A 26,753-nucleotide genomic window follows, 5' to 3' on the forward strand; every position below is an offset into this window, starting at 1 on the left:
GAAACCAGGAGCAAAGTTCTCAGTTATTCATCTTCCGCCTTTGCAAGCAGCTCAAGTCCCTTGGGAAAGCACAGCTCCCAAAGGGTTCTGGGAATTCCAGGAGCTCCTGTAGGGCCAACTGGGCTTTCTGCGAGCAAGATTTGCCTAGAGAACACAGCAGCCAGGGTGTGAGAAGCCTAGCAAGTAGTTTCTTCCTCATTGGCCTGGGGCTCTGTGGCTCTCTCTCAGCAAATAGTTAGGTACGGCCTTAATTTATTTCCCTGCCAGAGTCCCTCTTGGAGGGGGGCCAAGCTCGTAGACAGGAAGGCGGGGACTGGCAATTTAGTGGAAATCCATGCATGTAATTGGGAGGACCAGAAGAACAGGAGCAAGTGCGCAGGGAGTCTGGGGGTTCTGGGCAGGCAAGGAGGAGAACAGCGTGTGGGGGAGTAACCCTTTCTTCTGCTTCAGGTGAGAAGAATTGAGGCTGGCCAGGCCCGACGGCACAGACTTGCAAGCTCCTGATAGAAGAAATGGCTTTCCTGGCTCCACCAGGTTCCTCAAGAAGGCAGGGGACCTTCTCAGGTCACGAGATGAGCCCCACCACACGGTTCTCATTTCATCTGGGTGTGAGTGTTTCTGCCCCTCTCTGGGCCTTAGGTGCCTCAGATTTCCCAAAGCAGCCTTCCTTTGAGAGCACTGTCCCAGGAGTCAGGCACATGAGGCTGTCTCTGCTCTCTCACCAGGAGTGGGAGCCACACCAGGTCACTTAATTTCTCAGAGTCCCATTGGCAAAACAAGGATAATAGAGTCCCCTTGAAGGGTGATGGGGAGGATGGAGTGGCCAAGGGATGCGAAGGGTTTCAAAGTAGTGCATGGCCCATAAATGCACTCAGGAAAGAAGAACTGTCATCTTTATCCACTCCAAGCACAGCCATGGCTGCTTTCCAAGCTCCTTAAAAACACACTGCAGAAGTTCCTATCCTGCCTAGGCTCTCAGGCAACAGGCGCCACCGCACCTCTGCTTTCCCAAGACTTTGTCTACGCTCTCCAGGCTCCGTCCTGAGCTTAGTGAGAGGGCAGGACTGTGCCTACTGTATCAATGGGAAGCTGCTTTGGAGCACTTGTCCCTTTGGGAAAACCCTGTGGATAGGGACCTGATCTCATCTTCTGGGATTCTCCAGCAATGACGGGGAGTTTGTGGAAACCTGACTTGGGAGAACCTGCTTGCAGGCATAAGGCAGTGGCCAGCCCCCAACCTAGAGTCAGTCCTCCTTCCAGATTTTCCCAGGAGGTCCCAGTCCTCAGAATTCCCTCCAAGCCCCACCGGGAACAAGAACCAGGCAGGAATGGGTTTGCAAAAAAGCAATACATCCAACCTGACTTGACTGAAGAAGACACCCCACCCCTTGTGGTCTGCGGCCCCGTGTCTCGGTGACTCAGGGTGCCCACCTTCAAGGCTGACCTGCTCATTCCCGGGGGCCCTTTGGGCTGTGCCGTTCCCTCAGGTCACATTGGCTTGGGTCCTTAGAGCACCCTGGTGCCCACGTGCCCTGGGCCACTTCTCCTGAGTTAGGGATCGCATCCGTGGGGACAGAAAACTTCCATCTCACTGAACCTGAAGACAGGAGCCAGGCTGGGCTTGGAGGTCACCAGCTGCCTGGGAGGGGAGCCGGAGAGGCTGAATGGGGCCCTCCCTCTCAGACGGCAGACCCCAAACCTCCACCCAGAATCCGAGCCCTGACAGGGCCAGCAGGGAACTGGGAGATGAAGTCCAGCCCTGGCTGCCCGGTTCCTCTGGGAGGGCAGCGAGCCCGCAGGAGCGGGAGCGCATGAGCGGCCTCTCCTTGGGGCGGTGGGCGCACGTCCCCTCCGGGGCGCTTTGGGATCGGGCTGCTCCGCGCCACCGCTCGCTCTGGGGACCTGCGACGCCTCAGCCACTGCCCAGCGCGCGCCGCTCGCCGCGGCCACACCTCCCAGCCCCTGGGAAACTCCCCGCCGCCGGCGCGAACCCACCTTCCGGGCGCCCAGGGGCCCTGCTGGGGACTCGCCGGGGTCCCCGGAGCTGCCTCTTCCTGGGCGGGTCCGCGCTGCCCGGCTCCGGTTCGGCCTCAGCTCGGCGCTACCGCCTCGCCTCTCCGAGCTCCGGTGAATTCTCGGCGCTGCTCCTTTCGGAAAGGACTTTTTTTTCCCCCTGCGTTGCGTCAGGGCGGTTGCCTGGCGACGGTCGAGCTCTCAGCCGCGAGCCTTTCACCGCGATCCCGGCCGGGCGTTCTCGCCCCGGGTCCGAGAGCGCCCAGGGTCCTAGCGCCCCGTCGGTTCTCCGGCCCGGGCGGCTCCCGCCGGTGGAAACGAACTGCACGCCTTCGCCAAACCCCAGATGAAACCAAACCCAAACATCCATTTTCTCATTAAACCCGAAACCAAGGCAGTTTCCCCCAATTGTGGCAACGTGGCTGCGCCACTGTCAGCAGTTTGTCCGCATGGAGGGGGCAAGGGGACCCCAAGCCCACGGCCTCACCCGCCTACACACGGCTGGAGTTCATAGGACCAGCGGCCACGACTGCTCCCGAGCGCCTACCGTGGGCAACACCCCCCGACGACCCAGCAGGGCAAGTGTAGGTATCTCTGGCTGCCAGATGAGGAAATTGAGGCGCAGAGACCTGAGCGTTTTCCCCACTAACCACAGGGTGCCTGTCCCGTCAGGGGCGCGGCATCGGCCACCTCTGGCTGTCCTTAGATTCTAAGACCCAGTCTGTGCTCCATCAAAGCCCAGAGCTGCAAACCCTAAGGCACACGCAGAACAGCAGCCCGAGCTGCCCGGCCCGCAGGTCTTCAGGACCAGTCCCAGCTTCTGACGAGGGGCGCAGGCCAGACACCGGAGGCCCCAAGACTGGTTACTCGATGAGGGTCTCTTACCCCAGACCTCACCAAGCACCTTTCCTAGATGCCCGGGGCTGGAAGCGTCTTTCAAAGCGCTCCGGTCTGCCATTCTTACGATAGCCCTGGGCGTGCGCGCAGGCGCCGTCTACAGGGCAGACGCGAAGCTGAGTGGTGGTGGGGCTGCAAAGTGACTGGCGCAGGCTCCAGGCAGGTGCACGGCTGATGGGGCCTTCTGTGGGGCCTTAGCTCCTGCAGGGGCCCGAGACCCTCGTGCTGCCCTCTGGTGCCCGTGTCCTTCACTGCAACTCCGCATCCAGCCCTGACCTACTCCCTTCCTTTCTGACCTTCACTGGAAGGTCCTCTAAGGGACGTCGTCTAAGGAGACATCTTGCCAGTACAGACCTAGGACCCAATAAGGCAAGGGTCCTAAGCCAGCGGGTGTATTAATAGGCGTCTTTTGGAGAGTCACGGAGTTGATCCAGATCTTCTGATTCCAGCTCCTAAACATGACACCTTCCTTCTTCCTGCCCCCTGCCACTGTCCCTACCCAAGCCACCAGCAGCTTGCCCTACCCAGTTCTGGGACCTGACACCCGGGTCCAAGCGTGCGCGCCGTCTCCTTACTGATGTCCCTTTACCCACTCTCAGCGCCTCCCAAGCCAGTTACTCCTCCACAAGCAGGGGAAACTTACGAATGGAAGTCCAATCTCAGCTACTTCTGCTTAAAGGCCTTCAACGGCCCCCAGTCCTCGGGGGATTAAGAGCTAGCTTGGCTGCAGGGGCCTGGTTGGCCTCTGTCCATCTCTAGGGCCTTGTCTTGCACGGACCCTTGCTCCCCAGACAGATGCTCTTCCAGTCCCTCTGTACACCTGCTCCTCCCCACGGGCTGCTGCAGCTCTGCCTCCCAAGGGAACCCCAGGTTACAGGTGCTGGCAGCCCCCTGCCTTATCACCTTCATGGACCAGTTATAATTCCAAGTTTACCTGTGAGGCTATTTGATTGGTGCCTGTCTCCCTCTGAGGAAGTAGGCTCCGGAAGGGCAGGAACCATGTTTGCAGGCAGAAGCCTCAATCTGGACTTGGGGATGCAGCATCCTTCTGGGTGCTGGCTGTTTCTGACCGCAGCCCTGGTGCTGAGCCCTAGTTGGCTGCATTGCTCACTGGTGTGCCCATAGCCCTGGCATGCGGTGAATGCTCCAAGGTCTTTTTGGATGGGCCATTCAGCCCCATCTGGAAATGCTTTGTCCCACCTCTACCTCCTGGCTCCCCATTTGAACTGTGGCTTCTATTTCTGCGAGTGCAGATGCTTTCTCATGGGGGAATTGTCGCATGCCTCAAATGGACAGGCAGCCTGTCCAGGGCAAGGGTGGCATCTTGCCCTGTGGCTCCCATTCTGCCTGGCATGTGCCTATGGGCAGGAGGGTGATCAGTGATGGGGACCAGGAGGAGAGTGGGCCAGAGGAAAGAGGAAGGGGAGGAGGAAGAGCAGTCTTGGTTGGAGTAGACTCGACTCCAACGTCAAACCATATGGAGTGGTCAGATAAATGAGTTAGCACAGAATGGTATGTAGCCTTAGAAATAATATTCTCAAAAACTATTTGATCATATAGAAAAATACTAATGATTTAATGCTAAGTAAATAAGACTGGGACACCAAATCCTGTGTACATTATGAAACTTCTCATTCTAATATCTAATTCATATGCATGCATGGAAAAAAGATTGGAAGAGTACATGCAAATATTAGCTGTGGTTATCTCTGGGCTGCAGGATAATAGAGGATTTAAAATGTCTTCTGTAAGCCTGCATTCGTTTTCTACAGTGAATCGTTTTGTAATGAGAAACATCAAGAAACACTACTCAAAAGGGAAGATGGCACTGTGTTGGTGTTCCTGATAGCACTTCCTTTTGTATCAGGCACTCTGAAACTCAGTGATGGTGGGAGGATCTGGGTGGACCAGAGAGGGCAGGGCCACCTAGAGGCTCCTCCTTCCCCTTGATTCCTTACAGAGAAGTTTTCTTTCAAGCGGTGCATGATGCATGAGACATTGGCTCTTAAAGTCCTGCAGGAAGCTGTGAAATAGACGAGTCAAGAAAAATGCCCAGCCAGGCATGGTAGTTCACGCCTGTAATCCCAGCACTTTGGGAGGTTGAGGCAGGAGGATTGCTTGAGCCCAGGAATTGGACACCAGCCTGGGCAACATGGTGAGACCCCGTTTATACAAAAAAAAAAAAAAAAATGAAGAAGGAGAAAGAAAACTCAGCTGGGCATGGTGGTACATGCCTGAAGTCCCAGCTACTTGGGAGGCTGAGGTGCGACGACTGCTTGAGCCCAGGAGATGAAGGTTGCAGTCAGCCATGATTGCACCACCGCACTCCAGCCTGGGCAACAGAGCAAGACCCCATCTCAAAAATAAAATAAATAAATAAATAATTAAATAAAAGATTTAAACTTAAAATATTATTTTAGAATTTCTCTCAATTCATTTATTCATCTATTCAATAAATATGTATTAGCACCACTAAATACTGGACACTGTTCTAGGCTCTTGGGAAATGTTAGTGAACAAGTTAGATGAAGGACCTCGCCCCTTGAGAACTGATACTCTAGCAGACGAAAGCAGGCAGACCAACAAATACGCTAAGTAAATCAGCAATATTGTGAGCGATAGAAAAACAGAACTGTAGACTTGGGTTGGAAGTCACAGCAGAGGAGGGAGAGAGTGTGCATGTTTTCAGGCAAGGTGGGCAGGGCTGGCCTTTCTAATAAGGTGGTTTTAAAGCAGATTTGAGGGAGATAAGGGAGGGGGTCTTGTGGTGTCTTGGGGAAGGGTGTTCTAGGCAAAGGGTCAGTGCAGAGGCCCTGGACCAACAAACGTGCCTGCCACAATCAGGGGCCAGCATGGGTGCCTCGAGGCCAGAATGCAGCAGGCAGGGAGTGGAGCAGGCATGGGTGGGAGATGACGTCAGAGACAGGGCAGGGCGGGTGCTGGGGCAGAGCCTGTGGACCTGGCAGACCTCATGAGGACTGGCCTTCCTCCGAGGGGAGCTCCAAATGCACAGCTGGAACCAGACTCTGCCCTCTTGGCACCCTCAGGGCACAAAGCCCTCTCTAAATCAGTCTCTCCCGTTCCCTTTTGAGTCTGTGAGCTACTTGAAGGCGATTCCTGGGTCCCCGGGATACGAGAGAAGGAAGGATGAAATTTCTGTTGGACTCTGTGGGACAGAGGACACTAAGGGTGGCGACATCCCTGCACTGCTCCAGAAAGCAATGAAGACTCACGGTCCAGGGCCAGAGTCCACCGGCCTCTGCTGTTTGCCTGTGGAAGGGACTCGTCCAACCGTGGGCCCAGGGTTTCAAGAAGAAGCCAGAAGTGGCTGTCTTAGGCATGTTGAACAGCAACGGCTCCTCCCTGCTCTCATCTCTCAGAAGAGGCTGATTCAGGCTGAAGCTCAGAAGGGCAATGAGGGCCGGCTTTCTGTCCGCTAGGGAACCTGTTAGTTCCATTTAGGGGCGGCTGGCTCTGTGCCACCCGGGGGCTAGACATGGGGGTGTGGCGCATGCGGCTTTTTGGTAGGAAGATAATTAACAGAGCAGTCACCACACAGAGCATCCGTCCACCTTAGTGCTGGAGTAGGGAGGTGACAGATTCCACCCAAGCCTAGGTGAGGAAGAGGAGTGGGCTTCAGCTGGGAGAGGCACCCACTCTGAGGCAGCAGAGGGAACAGCATCTGGAAGGGCATGTGCGGAGGCGTTGTGCAGAGCAGGAGGTTGCTCAGCGGCTGAGCTGAGGAGTGGCGGGTGCAAGGGGCACAGCTGCAGGGCTCCGCGCAACTGCAAAGGCAGGGGATGAGGAAGGAGCGCATCGGGGCTCTCCCAGCTCAGAGGAGCTGGGCAGGAGAGGGGTTGAGACAGGAGGTCCACACAGAGGTTGTTTCTGTCTTTCTGCTGGCTCAAGGCGATGGGACCCCCTGCATGTCCCAGGTTATGATGACACTGGGATGGCAATGGAGGTGGTGACAGCAGGAGACCCAGAGTCAGACCCGGGTCACATCCTAGCTCCTCTGGTGATTAGTATGTACCATAGGCAGTCACTTAAGTTTTCTGAGCTATAGTTACTTCATCAATAAGATGGAAATGATTTTACTATTCATAGTACTGTCTTGGTCCACGAGCAAGAGGCCTGCCTGGGCTGGGTTTTAGAGAACCCTGCCCTGCGCTTTCTCCAGGCAAGATGGCCGGGGGCCCGGGGTGCCCTCTCAGAGTCCACTCCCTCCCTTCCACCTGGGACCCAGGGCCCAGGGATCTCCTGCCCAGATGGGCCACGTTCAGGCCTGTGTGGCCTCTCCCTGGTCTATGGGGTTTGGATGAAGGCTGGGCTCTCAGGCTGCTCCCCTGTCCAAGCTCTGGGTGGGAAAAGTAAGAGGGGGGCCACAGGTGGGGCCTGAGGCCTCACTCCCACTTCCCTTCTATGCTCAAGGGTCCAAGGATGCAAATCAGAGCCTCGCTTTTGAAGTTGTTATAAAGGTGTATTTGTCAAGGCAGGAGAAAAGAACAAAACCTATTTTCCAGTTTATTAACTTGATTTATAACTTTCAAATATTTAGAGACACGGCATATGGGCCTCCCTTTGTGCATTCGCTTTGGGCCTCTCAAATGTCAGGCTGGGACTGATTTGGGCCTTTCTTGCTGGTTTGTTTAAGGAGCAAATGAGGCAGCACACCGCACACAGACATAGCGATCACCTCCCACATCCTGCTCCTCTCCATTGTGATGTCTTAGAGTTTATGGAGTTTGCTGTTTTATCTTGTGAACACTTGTAAGAACATCTTCTAGAAGATGCTGCGGAATGTGTTTCCAGGCCCAGCACCAGCACATCCTTGGTGACACCTGGAAGGAGGCCTTGTGAACATGCACAGCACTTGTTTTTGTTTCAGTTTGTGTTTTGTTTTTTTTTTTGGTTTTTTCTTTTGTTTTTGAGGCGGAGTCTCGCTCTGTCGCCCAGGCTGGAGTGCAGTGGCCGCATCTCGGCTCACTGCAAGCTCCGCCTCCCGGGTTCCCACCATTCTCCTGCCTCAGCCTCCCGAGTAGCTGGGACTACAGGCGCCCGCCACCTCGCCCGGCTAGTTTTTTGTTTTTTTTTGTTTATTTTTTATTTTTTTAGTAGAGACGGGGTTTCACCGTGTTAGACAGGATGGTCTCAATCGCCTGACCTCGTGATCCGCCCGTCTCGGCCTCCCAAAGTGCTGGGATTACAGGCTTGAGCCACCGCGCCCGGCCTGTGTTTTGTTTTTTTGAGACAAAGTCTCTGTTGCGCAGGCTGGAGTGCAGTGGTGTGATCTCGACTCACCGCAACCTCTGTCTCCTGGGTTCTAGTGATTCTTGCATGCACAGCATTTGAAGGGCACCAGAAATGTCACCACTAACAACAGAAGAGCAGCGACCCTGATGGGCAGGGGAGAGCCTTCTAGATGGGATTCTAAGCAGTCCTCTCACCCAGTGAGCCTGGCTGCTTTGAGTAATGGAAAGAGCCCTGAGTAGGAGCCAGGGGATCCAGATTCCAGGGCGGGCTCTGTTACTAACTGGAACTTGGTCAAATCGCTTCCTCCGGTTGGATGGCTTTCTTTTCCCTAGAACAAGTGGTTCCAGCTCCGCCATCCTCTGACCCGATTTCCATGACACTCTGCACCTGCCGAATAGACTCTCTCCTGCTGGGCAGAGGCAGGAGGCAGGACCAGGAACTGTCAATTAGTGGGGTCTGGCAGTTACTATAAATCAAGGCCAGCAAGAGAAAAGAAACAGGCTGGGTTTGAGGCTGGGATGAGAGCCAGCTGGGATGCTCAGGAACAAGGCGGCACCCCCATCCTGGGGAAGAGCCTGCGTGAACTCAGGGTGAGATGGCCCTTCCTGCAGGCAAGACCAGGATGTCCAGGGCCTGCAGTAGAACTCTGCGCCTTATGGAAGCCAGGACAGGGAAGCCCAATGTCTTCTCCAACTCAATAGCCCACGACAACATCAGTGCTGCAGGAGCGAGGACATAGGAGCTCATTTCATCTCCACCGGCCAACCCCTGATGATACCTTGAGAGACCAAGGTGCAGAGGACAGATCAATGAACACTGGTGTCGGGGGAAGCCTGCTGCACACGGTGATGATCATTCTGTCATCAGGAAGGCTGAGACATGAGGCAGGCTTTGGAGGCACGAGTGAGACAAGGTGGTAAAAGAGAAGGACAGCCTGTCATTCAGCAGTGCTGGGAGGGATTTTGGGGGAAACGGGCCTTTGGCTGTTAATATTCAACCCCTTTTCAAGAATTGTACCCCGAAGAGATACTGGGGACAAAGCCTCCCTTATACGTAACTTCTCTCCTAAAATCAGTTCTAACCCACTGCCCCATAGATATTCAAACAAAAGGGACGCACACCTTCTTTCCCATCCCCATCCTGGCCGGGGAGATGAGGAGGGAGTGTATGCGGTGAGGGGTGCCGGGGCTGCCCTTTGCTGTCAGGCTGCTTTGGGCAAATCCCTTAGTCTCTTGAGCCTCAGTTTCCTCCTCTACACATCATTGTTACCAAGAGCTACCAAGAAGGTCACCGTGAGGATTAGAATTAATGTCTAGAAAATGCCTAACAATCTTAGGCAGGGAGTAGCACACAGGCAACGGTGTGTTTTTTTTGTTGTTGTTGTTGTTTTGTTTTGTTTTGTTTTTTTTTTAACAGAGTCTCTGTCACCCAGGCTGGAGTGCAGTGGCGCAATCCCAGCTCACTGCCAATCTTTGCCGCCTCGATTCAAGTGATTCTCCTGCCTCAGCCTCCTGAGTAGCTGGGATTACAGGCATCTGCCACTGTGACCGGCTAATTTTTTGTATTTTTAGTAGATACGGGGTTTCACCATGTTGGCCAGGCTAGTCTTGAACTCCTGACCTCAGGTGATCTGCCTGCCTTGGCCTCCCAAAATGCTGGGATTACAGGCGTGAGCCACCATGCCCCGCCAACAGTGTTTTTTATCACGTCTGCGTGCCAACTGCTCTTGGCTTGTGCACCACCTGGAAAGGGGTGTGGCTTTCACTCATTCTGGTACCAGGCACAGCATGAGCAAATGTTCAACAAGCAAACTGGCAGCATTCCTGGCTATCTCAGCTGCCTTGTCTGTCTTCCCAGAGCGTGAGGTAGCCCTGTTTGGAATCTGACACCAGCAAAACAGGACGGCGCATAGAACAGACAAACACGCCCCGTGGTTCAGCCACAGTTTTTGGGCACAGACTCCAGAGCACTTCCCGGCCCAGGAACGCAGCAAGCCACTCCAACCTGGTCGGCTGCCATGCTATGGTTCATGTCTTAGGATCGAGACTTGGTTTCTGCTTCACAGAGAGAACTGGAAGCAGAAAGGAAGAGAAAAATCAATACGGGCACCCAGAGATGGGCTTACCTAGGGTCCTGGAAGATGTGAGAAGCCATGGTGCAGAGGACAGACTGATGAACACGCAGATAAATCACTTCTGCAAGAACCCACCGATGTTTCATGGTCTGATCAAAACGTTTCACGATCAGCCCTCCTGGAAAAATGACTGTGTGGCCATAGTCATTTCGATGACTAAATGATGATGCCATAGGCTTATGGGGAGGAGACAGGGAGGAGGAAGGAGAAAGGGAGAGGGAAACGAGGGGGTGAGGAGGAGGATGAGAAGGCGGGGGGGGAGGGGGAGGAAGAATCACAATAACATCAACATTGAAGGCAACGTGAAGGAGAGGGGAGGAGAGAAGGAGAAAGGAGGAGAGAAGAAGGGAAGAGAGAAATGTTCAGAGTGAGATGCACTCTGCCTGGCAGCCGGGTGTTCTGGAGTGAGGAGCCCGTGGGAGTCCCCAGGACACTGTCAGAATAAACAAATGAGCAGGACTCTTCCCCTCTGACTGTCTCATAAAGGCCTTGGTTCAGCAGACTGGGCAGTCCAGTGGTTGCAGGAAGGGCCAGGCCAGTCTGGGGCTAACAGTTCTGCAGCCAAGGCCCTCTGTGGTGCCCCCAATTTAGGACAGGTTCCCCAGCTTTTCCTCTGGGACCCCCCTCCCCGCTCCCCTCCCTGTGCCCCTACAGCCTGGCCTCAGTTTTCCACCTCAGTTTCCCCATGGGCCTCTCTGCACCCTTGTGCACGCTCACAGAGTTGAAGGACTTGGATTTTCTTTGAAGTTTTCCAAGGGGGGAAAACAATCTGTTGGCAACTGGAAGTACCTTAGAGTGTCTGCATAAAAGCCTCCCAACCCCACCCCACCCCCAGCTGGGCCTTCTCACCCTGATGTTCAGCTGTGAAAGTCACTCAGGGTTGTAGAATCTCAGAGTCTAAAAGAAATCAGATGAGGCCAAAAAGAAGTCAAGCAGAGGCCAAGATTAAAATACAGTTGAGATCCAACATTTTACACATCATACTCCTTCTGAACCTCCTGCAAAAGCCTTCTTGCCATCAGAAGAGCCATTACGTCTTAAAAACCTACCCCACACAAACACACCCATACAAATATATCCAGTACCAATTGTATGATTTGACTCAATCAGTCAGGTCAGATGTGCCAATCTGCAGGTCCTAGAACACATAGATTCTCTAATCTTTCCCTAAATGTATTGATTCTAGCTCCTTTCCCCTGCCCTGTGTCCCCTCCTGCAACTCGAATTGCTGCCCGTCACCTGTGTTTCCCTATCACCCGGGACACCTGCCGCTCGCACACTCACCCCTGGGGCCGCAGACCTCTTGTTTCTCCTCCAGGTAGACTACGAGTCCTATGAGCTCAGGGATGGTTTCTCATTCATCTTTGAGTACGGAATGTTCCCAGTGCCTGGTGCAGGGCTGGAATGCAGTGGGTACATAATCAGTGATGCTTCTACAAGTGAATAAATGGATGAATGAATGAGCATGCATTCTCAGTAACCCTTCTGCTTAGTTTCCTCTGTTGAAGAAGGAATGGGTGGGAAATGAGCCAGCCCGGGGAAGCCAGGGAATGTTCCTGATGGGTAGTTGATGCCGGGGTGGGTGGTGTGTGAGCCGAGCCATTTGTCCTCTCCAACTGTAGGAATGAAGCAGGCAGAGAGGAAGGAGAGGCCAGAGGGAGCAACGCCCTTAGTTGACCGCTGATGAGATGTGGCCACCACCCTGGACCCCCGGCTTCCCCCCATCCCCAATCAATGACAGAAGGACAGGCATGGATCTCCCCGCTGTTTTTAATGGGCTTGAGTGATCTCACCTCTTTTCTGAGGAGCTAAAATGGAGTTGTAGAAGATTCCACCTCCTTTCTCGAGAAATCGGCAAAAGGCAAACTTTGACCAACTTTGATGCGTCCTTTCAGTAAACAGAGAGGCTCAGACCCCTTCACAAGGTGCCCCCAGGCCACGGGGAAAGCTGGGCGTGGACTCGACATCCTCTCCAGCGCCCAGTGCTGGTAGCAAATATGAGTCCCTGCCCAGGCTTGATGGCAGCGTTTATCCTCCCACAGCCCTCCGCCCTGAGCCAGGAGCCAGGCCTGTGCAAGTATTTTCTGCTCACTCACAGGACAACTCAGGAAAATTCCATGACTTGCCCCACCTCCCTCCAAAGCCTCTGGGAGCCCAGATGTTTGCACTGGGTTTCTGGAGATTCACGTGAGCTGGGTGAGGGAGGATAGAGCCAAGGAAGGGAACATCAGGCCCCAGGGCCTAAAAACCATTGTTGGGGGGATCACTGCCTTGGCTTGAGCAAGGGGGTGGGAACTTAGGCAGCCTCCGGCTTAGAGCCCTGTGTAGACCTAAAATGCTCTCCTATGTGCCTTGTTTGGGAGATGGTGTTTTGGGCTGGAGTGGGAGTGCCAGGGCGGAGGCAAGGCCTGAATCTTTGGGAAAGAAATCGGGGTGGTGGGAAGGGAGAGTGTGTCAGAGCAAAGCTGGGGCCACCCACCCCTGGGGAGGCCCCGAGGAGAGAAACCGAGGCCAAGGGCAACAGCGGTGTGGATCCGCAAAGTCAAAGAGGCCTCCGCTCCCCAGGTTTATCCTGGGCCTGGCCCTGCCCAGCCTGGTCTGTTTGCTCACGGCAGAGCTGGTCCCCAAGGCAGTCAGGTGAGGAAAGGCGGCTCCTCTAGAAGCTGAGGGAAGCTGAGGGGAGATAAGGGTCCGGGAGCTGAGGGTCTGCTCTTCCGGCCAGGGAGGAGCAAGTGGCTGAAGTCCATGGCTGAGGAGAAGGGCAGGCCTTAGGCAGGAAGGGCCCGGGACAAGGCCCGCCCACCCACTCCTTCCTCTCAGCCCCTTCTCTGAAGGAGGCGTCAGTCCTTCCCCATCCCCTTCTTTCTGGGGAAGCACTGGAAGCCCCCTCCCCTTCCCTTTTCAGCTCCCACCCGAATTCCCATCTCCTTCTCCAATTAGCCCTTGTTGGGGATCTCTGGGAGCCTGTGCTCCCCACCCCGCGCCCCTACTCCCGTGGAGGCTGCACTCCATCCCACGGGGCTGTCTCCAGTTTGGGAATTCTTCATCCTTCTCTCTTCCACCTAATCCTACTACTCCTCACACTTGGGCATCTTATGAGGCTTCCTTACCTCAGGGAGACCAACTCTGGCTACCGCAAAGGGAAGAAGCCCAGTTAGGGGAGGCCAAACACTGGCTTCCTAGATAGACCCTTCTAGAATGTTTGCTTTTTAAAAGAGAGTGATCCTTTACTCCGAGCCATCTAACTGGGGAATTTCAGGTCCCAGGACACAGTTAAGCCCTCTGCTTTCTCCAGAGTCCGCCACATGAAGCAGCGGCCGTAGTTCACGTGCACCAGTCACACCCGGCACTCGGCACATGTATTCCTTTATTGTTTTTCAATCATACGTTTAGATTCTTTTTTTAAAATAGAGCCTTTAGTTTTTGTTTCGGTCCCATTTCTTTTTGGATGTGGGAAATTTGAAAAAAAGGAAAAATAAAAATTTCTCCCCAAAAGAAAATAGCAGTCATCCATATTCCTAGGAACCATAATGAACTGTTATTGACATTTCAGCATAATTTCTTCTATGTTTTTCATAGTCCATATTATTTTTAAAAGTATGCCAGATGCAAGTAAATTGATTCTTGTTCTAGAAAATTCTAACATTATAGGTAAGGCTAAGCCCTTTTTAACCAACTCCCACCCCTCAATACTGCTTCTGGCTCCTCCTCCCCATAATAGTCACTACTATGAGTTAAGGGTATATCTCCCTAACCCATTGTTATGACTTCTACATGCAGGTGTATATAAAGCACACACAGTTTTATTTTGTTTATTTGTATTTTTTAAAGGTTTTAACATTATAGTTATATGCATTGCTCCGCAATTTGCTTTTTTTGTTTCTTGCAATTGGCATTTTGTTTTTTTGTTTGTTTTTTGAGACAGAGTCTTGCTCTGTCACTCAGGCTAGAGTGCAATGGGGCAATCTTGGCTCACTGCAACCTCCACCTTCCGGGTTCAAGTGATTCTCCTGCCTCAACCTCCTGAGTAGCTGGGACTACAGGCGTGCACCACCACACACAGCTAATTTTTGCATTTTTAGTAGAGATGGGGTTTCACTATGTTGGCCAAGCTGGTCTTGAACTCCTGATCTCAGATGATCCGCCCGCCTCGACCTCCCAAAGTGCTGGGATTACAGGCCTGAGCCACTGCACCCAGCCTGGCATTTGATATTGATACACACAGATTTAAGCCACTTCAACAACCAACTCCTTTCCTGTTGGGCAATTTCAGTTGTTCTCAGTCACTGCACTGAGATAGCATCCTGTTCACCCATGCTTCTCGAGCACAGGCTCCCAGAGGTGACATCCGGGGTGACTGGGCCAGCACATGTTCTGTTTCACTAGAGGCTGACAGAATTCACTCCATTTATGGATATAACCATGTATATTCCAACCACTAGGGACCTGTTTTCCTATGAACCAGGCCAACTCCTGATAGTGAGTGACATTTTTTGGTGTAATGGGGGAGAACAGTATCTCACTGTTATTTTTCATTTCTCTTGTTACCACTGAGGTGAGCATGTAATTTTCTTTTTTTTTTTTGGTATGAGTACCAAAGTACTCCAACATCATGTAGTGAGCAGTTTATTGAATCATTTATCCTTTCTCTGATGGTTGAAAATGCCAACATTTTAATATGCTTTATTTCAATATACGCATGGGTCGTTCTATTCAATTCTATTGATCTAGCTGTATATTCCTGAGTTAATTGATACCACACTATTTTAATTATTATGGCTTTATAATGCATTGGTATTTGTAATTTTGCTCTTCCTTGTAGTCATTCTATACATGCATCATTTTATTTTGATTGATGAGGAAATTGAGCCTCCAGAGTTAAAATACTTGTCCATGGTCTGTTTCACCAAGGACCCAAGGCCCAAAGGAGCTTCAAATGGGGTCCATGGATTCTCCTGCCCACTCTATTTTCCCTGGACTTTCCCACCCCTTGGCATGTAGTGTGGGACAGGAAACAACCCATGAACCTCGTTTTGGGCTTCTGTAAGGAGTATTGGAGTGTCGAAGGCTGAAAATATGAGGGTCGTGATCAACTCAGTATACCACTGGAGGCTATATGAGTAAACAGCAAACTGTTCTCATGAAAGCAGGATGTTGGCAAACTGACAAACTGCATCTGCAGCCCGGAAGGAATGCTGAGGGCAGTCACGACCTAGGCACAGTGTTTCTTGTGATTAGACAAATCTGAAGCCTGTTAGCAATAACGTGAACCTGTGATCAATCAAGCAGCTGACCAATCGTTACCTCCTCCTCCCTGCTCTTTCTCCCCAATAAATATGAAGGGCTGTAGAAGCTCAGGGCTACTGCCTTTGCTCACTGGAAGCAGGGAGCCCTTTTTTTCCCCTGGCCCATTTCTTTAAAAAGTTTCTTTTGTTTTAGGTTTTCATTTCTGTGTTTGTCCTCCTTCGTTCAGTCTCGTAATGACGGTCTCAAGTAGTAACAGTAGTAACTGTCGAAGTGATGGTCTCAAGTAGTAATTGTGGCAGTCTGCCACACTAGGGGGTCATGTCCTACATTGCACAGCATCCCCCCTCAGGGGACTCACCAGACACTCTGGAACTTTGGGTGAACTTTGTGTGATCTCAGCCTCAGGAGAACTGGGCTTCTTTGAACAGCTGGCTGTTTTTTCCCTCTTAGACACAGATCTGAGTGGTGGGGCTGTGCTCTTCACCCTGGGTCCTGGATAAGGAGTGTTGGGGTGCTGAAGGCTAAAAGTGTGAGGGTCGTGATCAACTCAGTATACCACTGCAGGCTATATGAGTAAACAGCAAACTGTTTACCCACCGCCCCATCACAAGGAGAGGTACTCGTGGAAGGCTTTGTGCCTGCAGTCCCCACTCCCAGCTCCATCTTACTCCCCTGCTCTTATCTTCCCCTTTGACTCATTCCACTCCTCCCCTCACCAGCTTCTTTAAAAATGTTTTATTTGGTGTATTATAGTTGTGCAGGGTTTTTTAGAACAAGGTAGCAAGGCACTCTGAATGAAAAGTTAAAGTGAAGCATTTCAGGTAGTGTGGGGGCTCTTTGGGGCCTGACCCCAGTGATTTAGGATATTCCAAGGTCTTCTGGGGGCCTCCAGGCTTCCCGGTCCCATCCAGAACGTCTTCCACCTCCCCAGAGAGAACCCCCCACCCATGCCAACATCCGCAGCCACCACACCTCCCCAGCCAACCCCAGCTCCAGCCACACCCTCCTGCTCCTGGGGTTTGGTCTGTGTCCATCGAGTGATGCTGGCTTGGCCTCGGCTTCTGCTGCTGCCCTGGGTGAGGCCAGGACTGTCCTGGGCATTCGGGCCTGAAAGAGCTTCCCTTGACTCAGCCATGACTCACCAGGGGTGGGCCCTACCAGGGCGGGGTGGCCCCTTGAGGGGTCTTGGGGTGGCCTGGAGTTTCTGAGCTATAAACATTGCCATTTAAATTATTGAAATTACCGAGAAAGTTTGATATGTGGCAGCTCAGCCTTCAGGGGTTGAAGTTCCCAGAACATCTGCTTTTGACTCAAACCAGTCATTAGTGGGATTGTGGCATGGAAGTCTGGGAAATGTTTCCTAAAAGGCCGAGTGTTGGAGAGAAAAGAGGACTGGACTGTGGGTCGGAAGACCTAGGATCTGGTCTGGGTGTCACTCCTCACTGGACTGCAACCCTGAGCAAATCTCTTTCCTTCTCTTGACCCTGTAAAATGGGGAGAATAAGGCCTGTGTGTGAGGATCCCTCTAATCACTGAGTAATTATGACCAAGCACCTTTAATGAGCTGAGGAGTGTTCGAGGTTGCTGGGGTTACAGTAGCAATCAAATCCATCGATGCACCAAGCACCTTTAGGTATTGATAAATACCATTAAGAAAATAAAATAGGGTGACTCAGGGGAGAGTACTGGGGGCAGGGGAGTTAAAGGTGATCAGAGAAGGCAATTGTCCAGGTAACTGATGCCTCGTCCTGGCTGATAGCAATGGAGATGGGGAAAAGTGGGCAGACTGCAGATAACGGTGGAGGTAGAGCCCCTAGGATTTGTAGACCTGGGGAATGGAGTCATGGGGATGATGACCACCAGGGTTTCAGGGTTGAGCAACATAGTCAATGACGCTGTTGAGTCATTGAACTGGGGAAGAAGTGGGTCTAAGAGGAAAAATTAAGAGCTTGGTCTTGGACATGTTAAGTCTGAAGCCCTAAGTTGACACCCAAGTGGCACCAAGTGACACCCAAGTGACACCAAGTGAAGATGTGATGCAGACAGGCAGGCGCATGACTGGGGAGCATGGTGCAGAGCTACAGCCAACACAGGGACTCACAGGTGGTGACGGGCTACGGGAGGCATGGCTGCAGGGCTCTAGAACTCTTTACTGTCTCCTCCCTGCTCTATTCCCTTTCGAATACATTCACACTCCTCTCTGCCCCCAGTGCCTCTAGCCTGAGCCTGTGCTGGCCCTTAACTTCCCCCGCAGGTGGCTCCGGGGCCATTCCCAGCTCTCTGCACAAAGTCTGCACATTAAGTTCTGGGCCCAGGGGCCGGCTCCAGTTAGCTGACAAGTAGGAAACAGCCAGTGGACTTTCTCCAAGGGTTCAGCCACACTGGGCATCTTATTTTCTGATAGGGCATTTCTGCCTTTTTTTTTTTTTTCTTTTTTTTTTTTTTTTTTTTTTTTTTCTTTTTTTTTTTTTTTTTTTTTTTTGTCTTTGAGGGGATGCTGTTATGTAGAAGCAAGAGAACAATGTCCCAATCCACAGGCACTATTGACAAAGTTCCTGGGATGTTTTTAGAGTGGGGCCCAGCTTTGACTAGTTGAGAAACCTCTGGAGGCCTCTGAATAGCTAGATGTGGGAGCTCCTCCAGCAGGGAGGGCTCCTTTCCCTGAGGGAGCTTTGGAAGACAACAGAGGGTGCCAGCTCTTGGGATGGATGCCCCAAAGATTCCACATGGCAGCTCTCACACTTATATCAGGGCCTGAAAATAAGAGGTTTGGGTTCTGGTGATACAGCCATGGTTGGTGAACTCTGGAATAAAGAAACATCTTAGCAACCCCCAGACACACAGAGATGAACTCCATTGTCCCCAAGTGACAATGGGGTCCAAACGATCAGGGCCCTAATGAGCACCTGCGCCTTTCTCAATATTAGATCAGCTCATTGTTCACGCACACAGTTACTCTGTCTGGTGATGATTGCTGTCTCCAACTGCAAATTGACAGGGCAGGAGGTCAGTAGGGAAGCGTTCCAGGTTGTTGGCTGAGTTGGGATCTGTATTAGTCCTTTCTTGCGCTGCTAGAAAGAAATACCTGAGACCAGGTAACCTATAAAGAAAAGAGGTTTAATTGGCACAAGATTCCACAGGTTGTACAGGAAGCCTGGCTGGGGAAGCCTCAGGAAACTTACAATCATGGTGGAGGGCAAAAGGGGAAGTAGGCATGTCTTACATGGCAGGGGGAGCAGGAGGAAGAGAGCGGGGAAGGTGCTACATGCTCTTTAACTAGGTCTCAGGATAACCCACTTACTATCATGAGGGGATATCTGCCCCCAGGATCCAATCACCTCCCACCAGGCCCCACCTCCAACACTGGGGATGACAATTAGAGGTGAGATTTGGGTGGCAATGCAGAACCAAATCCTATCAGGGTCTTTATCTCAGGACAGGGCCTGGATCTCTGTAGTTGAGTAGGCGAGCTGCGACCTGTGCAAGGGCCCTGGGAGGACACAGGTTCATCTTCAGGGACTTCGATGGGTCCTCATAGCCCACCCCCATTTCAGTGCTGCCAAATGAGGCAAGTGGCTTCCACTAGAAAGCAGAGTAAAGGACATCAGCATCACCCTGTGGAGGGTGTGATCAAATAGGATGAATCTGCTGCCTCGTTCTCCCAGTGCTGTCACCCCAAACCACTCAGTACCTGTCCATGACTACACACAGGCCTTCTCCGTGTCGTCGGGAAAACACCCACCAGCAGCCGGAGCTTGCTGACCTCCACAGAGGGCTTGGGCCGTGAGGTAGGGCTCTCTGGCTTGCGGCCCTGGCTCAGCCTTTTACTAACCTTGTGATTTTGGACAGGTCACTTAACCTCTCAGAGAACAGTAAAGGAAACTACAGTATCTCACAGAGATGTCTGAGTACTAGAAGAGATAATACCTGAAAAGAAATTCAAACAGGAGGTGGTCATAGGAAGAGTGCAATCAATGTTAGCTGTTATGACTATTCTCTGCATGGCAATCCCCCAAACGGCTGTAGGGGGGGCGTGCTGGGGCCAGAAACCACTCCATGGAGCAATGCCTGTTGTCAGAGAAGTGCGGCATTATAATCAGCAGGCGCCAGGTCATTACTCTCCCCTGTGACCAGGGAGCACTGTTCTTACCAGAGGAAGGGGGACGGGGAATTTTGAAAGGTAGATAAAAACACCAACCAAACGAAACACTGAGGCAAAACTAAAAACAACAGCATCCGCAGTCTTCCACAGATGGCCCCAAAGTATTTAGTCCATGTTCTCAGAGGGCAGGCAGTCAGTTTAAAGTACCCAGCCTATGGCTGTCCGTGGAACTCTGTATCAGTGTGCTCAGGCTGCCATAACAAAATGCCACAAGACTGGGTGGCTTAAACAAAAGAAGGTTATTGTCTCACAATTCTGGAGGCTGGAAGTCCAAGATCAAAGTGCCTGCTGGTTTGGTTCCTTCTGAGGCCTCTCTCCTTGATTTGCAGACAGCTCTCTTCCCCCTGTGTTCTCACACCACCTCTCCTCTGTACACACACATCCCTGGTGTCTCTGTGTGCTTCCTCGTTTTGTAAGGACACCAGTTAGGTTGGACACAGGCCCTCCTGAAATAACTCATTTTAATGTAATCACCCCTTTAGGGCTCTATCCTGAAGTATAGTCATTCTGAGGTGCTAGAGTCAGATCTTCAACATATGAATTTTAGGGAAACACAATGCCCTTCATAACAAACTCTATCCACAGAATTTCAAGATGTGCAGAATACAGACTTTAGGAGGACTTTAGAAATAACTGAGTTTCCAGCCTGGGCAACATGACGAGACCCCGTCTCTATGAAAAGGCAAAGTGACATGCAGCTGTAGCCCCAGCTACTTGGGAGGCTGAGGTGACAGGGTCACTTGAGCCTGGGAGGTCGAGGCTGTAATGAGCCATGATCATACCACTGCACTCCAGCCTGGGCAACAGAGTGAGAACAAATGAATGAACGAACGATCAAAAGAAAGAAAGAGAGAGAGGAAGGGAGGGAAGGAGAGGGAGGAAGAAAGAACGAGAGAAGGAGGAGGGAGGGAGGAAGGAAGGAAGAAAGGGGAAGAGAAGGGAAGGGAAGGGAAAGGAAGGGAAGGGAAGGGAAGGGAAGGGAAGGGAAGGGAAGGGAAGGGAAGGGAAGGGAAGGGAAGGGAAGGGAAGGGAAGGGAACGGAAAGGAAGGGAAGGGAAGGGAACGGAAAGGAAGGGAAGGGAAGGGAAAGGAAGGGAAGGGAAATCACTGAGTCCCTCTGAGTCTCTCCTTTACCTCAGTTCAGAATAAGGGAGCCTTGGTTCCCTCCTGACTGTCATTCATTTCATGTGTCCAGTCATCGTGGCTACAGTGATGACGGTAAATGTCTTGCATGTTAGGAACTATTCTAAATTCTTTGTATACTTCAGCTTGTTGAATCCTCACAAAGAGACAGGTATTATTACTATCCCCATTTTAAGGCAAGGAAACTAACCACAGCTAGGTTGGGCAACTCTTCCAATTCTTGGAGCTGTTGAATGTCTGTGGCAGGGTTCGAGCCCATGGAGTCTTGCTCTAGACTCCAAGGTGTTAACCACTAACCTTTTTCAGAGACACATGAGGACCCACATGTAAAGACCTACACTATTTGGGCATCTTGCCTTTAATTTAAAAGAAAACTTAATGAACATTTTCTGAGTGCCTTTTGAGGACCAGCCACTTTACAGCCTGCTCTCACAAGAACTCTAAGAACTCTTGTAATCTTAGTTTTGGAGATGGGAAAACTGAGGCTCAGTTGTGAAGTGACACAGCTGGAATCTCACAGCTGGTAAGTTTATGAAACTAAAATTTCAACTTTGAGATGCATGATGGTAAAGTGCTCATTATGCTGGACTCAGTTGCTTCTGAGGCTGAAAAAAGTTCCTTCTGAACACTCCACACCAGTGGTTTTGGGGGTTTATTTTTGCTTTTGCTCTGTGAGCTTGGTGCCTGAGTGGTAGTGAAAATCAACTTAGTTGGTCAAAACCAACTTTAGAAAATGAAATAGAGATGAAGTGGTATCAGCAAAAAGGCAGACTAGGCAGTCCCACCCCTGTTCATCCATAAAAACGATGATTTAACAACTACCCATGTATGAAAATGGCTCTGAGAGAACTCCAAAGTGTAATTAGAAAGCTGCAACACCCCAGTGGATTGCAGTAATAGAGGACAGCCACGTAGAAAACTACTGGAAGCATTTCATTTGTATCACCCCAATCCCACGCTGGCACAGCTCGGATGCCAAGAGGTACACCCTTGGTCACAACTTCCTCCAGTGGGAAAAAAGGATAGCAGGAGGACCCTGGAAGCCTTTACAACTGAGGACACTAACAGCCCTTACTGCTTGCTGCCGCAGGCACCTACAGCCTTTGCCACTGAGTACCACACAGTCTTCATCAATGCTGAACCTAGCTGACAGAGCTGCTCAAAGTCCATAGCACTGTGCCCCTCCAGAGCCAGAGCCATCACTGCTCCTTTCCTGGGACATGAGTCACCACTATGCTTCCCCCAAGGCTGGAGTCACCACCATGTGCATTCTTGCACCCCATCCCATTATGCGTACCCGCCAATCAGACCCATCACTAATGGTGGCCATGTACTCACTGGTCAGCCTTGGCATCACCATGTGCACCCAGAAATGGCACCTCTGCTTGCCTTAGAATCAGCATCCCTGGACCTTGTGCCGAACCCAGCACTACTCACAACCCTTTTCAACCAGTGCCCTTGTGCCCACCCATAGGTAAAGCCCTTTTCCTACCAAAGCCAGTTTGTAAAGTCTGGAAGAGGTGGCTACTCCTTTATGTGAAGGCACCAAGGCAAGGCTAAAAGGTACACAAAAAAATCAAGGAAACATGACAGCAACAAATGAACACGATAAATGTCTAGTAAATAACCCCCTCAAAATTGAGATCTATGAATTTCCTGACAAAGAATTCAAAATATTATTTTAAAGAAGCTCGGTGAGCTATAGGAAAACGGAGTTCCTGAACTCAGGAAGAGAGTACATGAACAAAAGGAGATGTTCAGGAGATAGAAATAATTAAAAAAAAAAAAAAGAACCAAGTAGAAATTCTGGAGTTGCAGGATACAATCAATGAAATCAGAAATGCAGTAGAGAGTTTCAACAGCAGACTTGCACAGAAGAATCAGTTAACTCGAAGACAAGTAATTTGAAATTACAGTCAGAGGTGTGAAAAAGAATTTTTAAAAATGAAGAAATCCTATAAGATTTATGGTATAGCATCAAGTGAACCAAGTACACATTCTGTAAGTTCCAGAAGATGAGAGAGAGAAGTGAGAACTTACCCTCACTTCTAATTCCTGAAATTTCTGGAGATTCTGGGATGAAAATAGAATCTTCTCTTTTCTTTGTTGATAGCTAGATTTATGAAGCCCATCTTTGGTTTCACTGATTATCTCTTTTCTTTATTTGCCTTTTATTTCATTGATTTCTGCTCTAATTTATTAACTTCCTTTTACTTACATTGTGTTTCGCTTGTTCTTCTTTTTCAGTGATTGTAGACCAACCTTGTGTTTTTTCTAATATTAATATTTATAGCTACAAATTTCCCTCTAATTTTTTAGCTGCTGCCCTAAAATTTTATGTTACACTTTCATTTTGATTCAGGTCAATATATTTCTTAATTTTTCATTTAATTTCTTCTTTGGGGTTATTTAGAAGTGTGTTGTTTAATTTACACCAAACAAATGTACACCAAATAAATTTAACAAAATTATTTCTGTTATTGATTTCTAATTTAATTCCATTATGGTTGGAGAATATACTTTGCATAATTTTATTCCTTTTATAGTCATTGAGACTTTCTTTAAGACCCTATGGCTTACATAGGGTCTTTCCTGGTGATGTTTTATGTCAGCTTGAAAATAATGGATATTCTGGGTGGATTGCTTACATATGTCAGTTTATTCAGGTTGTTTGATAATGTTCTTCAGTTCTTTTTTATCCTTTCTGACTTTCTCTCCACTTGTTCTATCAATTACTGAAAGAAAAGTATCAAAATCTTCAACCGTAATTGGTATACTGGGTATTAAAACTTTTAATTCAGTCAGATTTTGCCTCACATGTTTTAGGGCTTTTTAAAAAGGTACATGAATATAATTTTGACATCTCTGGCTATTGCTTGCTCTTTTCTTGTTATGAAGTCACCCTTTTGCCCAGTAATATGTGTTACCTTAAAGTCTATTTTGTCTGATATTAATATAGGTACTCCAGTTGTAATCTATTTATTGTTCACATGGTATGTAGTTTTTTTGGATCCTTTTACTTTTAATCTGTTTGTCATTGAATTTAAAGTTTATTTTTTGCAGCCAGCATAGAATTGGGTCTTGCTTTCTTTTCAGTCTAACAGTCTTTGCATTTTGATTGGAGTGTTTAATTCTTTTAAATTTAATAAAGTTTTTTATGTTTGGATTTACATTTACAATTTTGTTATTTTTTCTACTTGTCATGTCCTTTTTGTTCCTCTGTTCTTCTTTAATTGACTACTTTTGTTATTTTATTTTTTAATTTATTTTTGAGACAGGTTCTCACTCTGTCACTCAGGCTGGAGTGCAGTGGCACAATCATGGCTCACTGCAACCTCTACCTCCCAGGCTCAAATGATCTTTCCATCTCAGACACCTGAGTAGCTAGGACCACAGGTGCATGCCACCACGCCCTACTAATTTTTGTATTTTTTGTAGAGACAGGGTTTTGCCGTGTTGCCCAGGCTGGTCTTGCACTCCTGGCTCAAGCAATCCTCCCACATTAGCCACCCAAATTGCTGGGATTACATGCTTAAGCTACAGTGCTTGGCCAACTACTTTTATATTAAAATATTTTTAATATACCATTTAAATTCTTCTGTTTATTTTTTAACTCTGTTTCTTTGAATCTTTTTTCCTTAGTAGTTGCTGCAGGGATTACAATATGCATCTTCAATTTAGCATAATCTACTTTAAACTCATACTGATTTACTTTTTTTGGTGAAAAATAGAAACTGCACAATTATAGCTTCATTTCTTACCCTCCCTCCTCTGTGCTGTTATTGTCATGTATATTGTATATACATGTATATATTGTCATGTATACTGTGTTATAAACCCACAGTATGGCATTATAATTTCTGATTTAAATAATTGTGTATGTGTTTTAAAGTTAAAAGAAGAAAAAGTAATGTATACACATACATTTTATATTTTTATTATTGTGTAATATATTTTAACTTTACCTACATGTTTACCATTCCCAGTGCTCTTCTTTTCTTTCTGTGAACTGGGTTACTATCTGATATTATTCTCTTTCATTTTAAAGGACTGCCTTTAATTTTTCTTGTAGTGTAAGTCCAACAGAACGAAATTCCCTGTTTTGCTTATCTGGAAAAATATTTATTTCACCTCAATTTTTGAAGGGTAGTTTTATTAGATAGTAAATTTGTAGGTGAAAGTCCTTGTTCTTGTTTTTATTGTTCTTTCCAGCGCTTTAGACATGTCATTCCTTCACCGTCCAGCCACTATTGTTTCTGATGAGAAATCAACCATCAATCATGTTGTCTTTAATGTGATGTATCTGTTTCTCTCTCTTTCTCTTACTGCTTGCAATGTTATCTCCTTTATTTGACTTTTGGCGTTTTGACTATGTCTAGGTGTGATTCTCTTTAAGTTTTTTTTGTTTTGCTTTTTTTTTTTTTTCACCTTGGGTTTATTCAGTTTCTTGACTCTGTAAGTTAATGGTATTTACTCACATGGAGACTTTTCAAATTTTTTTTTTTTTTTTAAATAATTGTTCTGTGCCTCTTTCTCTTTCCTCTCCTTTTGGGACTCCTATTACATTTGTGTTTGAACACTTTATATTGTCTGGCATGTCTGTAAGGCTCTGTTAATTTTTCTTAACTTTTTGTTCTCTGTTCTTTGGATTGCATAACTTCTGCTCTATCTTCAAATGTACAGCTTCTTTCTTCTGCCATCTCAAATCTGCTCTTGAACCCATGTAGTGAATTTTTGTAATTTTCAGCTGTAGAAATCCCATGTGATTTTTTTTTTGTAATTTCCACTTGTCTATTGAAAGTATATTGGTTCACCGTTAACATAATTTTATTTAATTCTTTGAACATTTTTCTTTAATTCCTTGAGCACAGCTATAACAACTGCTTTGAAGTCATGTCTTAATCTACTCTCTGTTTTGGTTTTTCTGGTCACACTTTCCTGTTTCATTGCATGTCTAGTAATTTCTGGTTGAAAACTAGACATTGCAGTGATTCTAGATTCCATTCACTTTCCTAAAAGTTGTTGGTTTTCTGTTTTAGTAACTTCTCTGGACTTAAATTGCAAAATTAATCTCCTCCATGGTGTGCAGCCACCAATACTACAGTGCAGTTTTGATTATAATATTTTTCTTTGTTTTTCAGTCTGACTCCATAAAGGTGTCCTCGATTCCTGTATTATATGATGATGAGACAATTATTTGGACAGAAGTTACGCTCAGATACCATGAACAACTAAGCCTCCCACCCTCTGCCGCCAGAGCTGTGTGTGGCTGGAGAAACACATTAACATGTACAAGTACTCACGCAAGGTGGGAGGGTGAGACGGGGATGAGGATTGAAAAAGTACCTACTGGAACAACATGGCAAAACCCTGTCTCTGCAAAAAATACAAAACACTAGCTGGGTGCGGTGGCACATGCCTGTGGTCCCAGCTACTTAGAGACTGAGATGAGAGGATCACTTGAGCCCAGGAGGTCAAGGCTGTAATGAGCTGTGACCACACTATGGCACTCCAGCTTGGGGGACAGAGTGAGACCCTGTCTCAAAGAAGAAAAAAAACTACCTATTGGGTACAATGTTTACCATTTAGGTGATGGGCACACTAAAAGCCCAGACTTCACCATTATGCAATATATGCATGTAAGAAACATGCACTTGTACCCTCTAAATACATACAAATTAATTTTAAAGTAAACAAAAAATTTTTTGCACATCCTCAGGTCTCCCTTGGCTCTCACTTTTTGCTGCCCTTTTTTTGGGTTTCTTCCCTAGTCACAGATGTGCAGGGAGTTTATTGTCTCAGCCCTCTCATGGCTTGCTTACTTCCAAGTCCTCCTCATCACAATTCTGGCTGATCTCCTGTCTGCCATGAACAGAAGCTGTAACCTCAAGCCAGTAAAGCTGC

At 48.9% G+C, this 26,753-nt stretch overlaps 1 protein-coding gene across 1 annotated transcript in view; it reads right to left on the reverse strand.

Moving 5' to 3' along the window:
* FAM167A (family with sequence similarity 167 member A) overlaps positions 1-26,753 on the reverse strand; it is a 93,965-nt gene that overhangs the window by 42,451 nt on the left and 24,761 nt on the right. Inside the window, exon 2 of the mRNA XM_050801125.1 lies at positions 1,996-2,113. The gene's annotated coding sequence lies outside the window, so the exon portion shown is untranslated. The remainder of the gene's footprint in view (positions 1-1,995; positions 2,114-26,753) is intronic.

The sequence above is a fragment of the Macaca thibetana genome, chromosome 8, assembly GCF_024542745.1.
Source record: "Macaca thibetana thibetana isolate TM-01 chromosome 8, ASM2454274v1, whole genome shotgun sequence".
In the NCBI taxonomy this organism is placed as follows: domain Eukaryota; kingdom Metazoa; phylum Chordata; class Mammalia; order Primates; family Cercopithecidae; genus Macaca; species Macaca thibetana.